Below are 1,894 nucleotides of genomic sequence, written 5' to 3'. Positions count from 1 at the left end.
TTTCACACCATATTCCCTGTGCAATTCGACCCCAACCTTGTTGGGTTACTATATTTGTCAACGTCGCGTTATACCATTAATAGGTGTAATTTGAGCGTATCAAATTTTGGCGTCGTTGCCGGGGAATACGATTTTGAAATTACTAAATAGTGTTTGCTTTGATTAAAAGTCTTTTGTTTATTCCATCACACCTTGTTTGCTACTCTGTGTAAACCAGGTGAACATGAATCAAAATCAGCAGAATCAGCGTGCTGGTAATCAGGGGAATCGGTTGAACAATCAAGCGAATGAATCTGATGATGAGAATATTTTTGCTGAACTTGTTCAAGAGGAGGACTATGCATCTGCTATTGTTCAAACTCGAGTTGGAGCTGCTACAGTGAAAATTGACTCATCTCTTTACCAGCTGTTGAAACTTGAGGGATACTTTCGGAACTCTACCGAGAATGACCCTCAACGTCATTTGCAGAATTTTGTGGATGTGTGTGCTAATCACATCCAGAACAATGTTCCACAAGATGCTATTCGGTTGAGGTTATTCAAGTATTCCTTAGCTGGAGAGGCAAGAACATGGTTCGAGAAGCTGCCCCAAAATTCGATTACTTCATGGGCAGAGATGGTAGCTGTTTTTCTTACAAAGTGGTACCCCCTAGCAAGAAGGCTGAGATTCGCGATAAGATATATGAATTCAAGCAGCGACCGGGGGAACAACGATATGAAGCCTAGGAGAGGTTTAAAGAGTATTTGCAGAAGAGCCCGAATCATGGTTTTCTGGAAAATATATTGATGGAGAAGTTCTACCGAGGGTTAGATCCAGTGACACAGTCAGTAGCTAACAATGCAGCTGATGGGTGTTTTATGAACAAGACCTTTCGACGAGTGACCACCATACTTAACAAGCTGATAACTCATAATCAGGCTTGGCACTCGAATAATGCTGATGTGGTACCGTATGGTAGTGCTATGCTCCAGAATATAGTGAAGGAGAATCAGGACACCCAGCAAACATTGGCAGAACTTGCAACAAATATTTCCTTGCTGATAAAGAAGTTTGATGAATCTCAAATCAAAAAGGTAAATGTTTGTGAGGATGATGCAGTTTTGCCAAAAGGGATGTACCATGCTCAAGATGGTCCGTTCCTTGATGGGCCACCTATGCAGGTTGAAGATGCAAATTATGTTAATAACTCTCAAAGGGGTTATCAAAGACAGAATTACCAAGGTGGCTATCAGAATCAGAATCAATGGAGACCTCAGCAAGGTCAAGGTGCTTACAACAACTCTGGGAACTACAACAATAATTATGGTGGTGCGAACCAAGGGAGCTACAACAACAGCAACAATTTTGGGAACAAGAGTTTCAATCCTTATATACCACCGAAAGGGCAGTCAACAGATCAGGGTAGTTCGAAGGTTGAAACAATGCTTGAGAAGATTCTGGCAAATCAATCTAAGTCGGAAAGGACTTTGTCTGGGCTGACAGAAACAGTGGGTTCCCATACAGCGACTATTCAAAAGCTTGAGTCGCAGATGAAGGATATTTCTAGAGAGCAGCACCCTCCAAAAAATGGAGGACTTCCAAGTGACACTATTCCAAATCCCAAAAATGGGGGAGGCGGTATAGATCGTGCATTTTCCATCACTACTAGAAGTGGTAAAACAATACAGGGGGCTGCTGAGAAGGTGATTGATCTTGAGCCGATAGATGAAGAGAATGAGGTGCAGTCTGAAGCACCCATTATTGCTGATGAGATTCCTACTGACAAGAAGGTTGCTGATATTCCAGAGATGATGAGTGAAGCTGATAACACAAGCAAACAGGCTGTACAAGGGGCTCTCCGCCCTTTTACACAGCTATTCAAATCCAAACCTCCCTTTCCTCAGAGGTTGGTAA

The 1,894-nt window shown here is 42.4% G+C and overlaps 1 non-coding gene across 1 annotated transcript; it reads right to left on the bottom strand.

Annotated features, from left to right (window-relative positions):
* Positions 1-664: 664 nt before the first annotated feature.
* Positions 665-770, bottom strand: LOC132634522 (small nucleolar RNA R71). Its single transcript, XR_009580240.1, has one exon. It is a non-coding gene; the product is annotated as a small nucleolar RNA R71 (small nucleolar RNA).
* Between the last annotated feature and the right edge of the window lie 1,124 nt (positions 771-1,894).

This window comes from Lycium barbarum, chromosome 3, assembly GCF_019175385.1.
Source record: "Lycium barbarum isolate Lr01 chromosome 3, ASM1917538v2, whole genome shotgun sequence".
Classification (NCBI taxonomy): domain Eukaryota; kingdom Viridiplantae; phylum Streptophyta; class Magnoliopsida; order Solanales; family Solanaceae; genus Lycium; species Lycium barbarum.
Note: the sequence above shows the minus strand (reverse complement) of the source record. Positions and strands in the feature narration are given on the sequence as shown.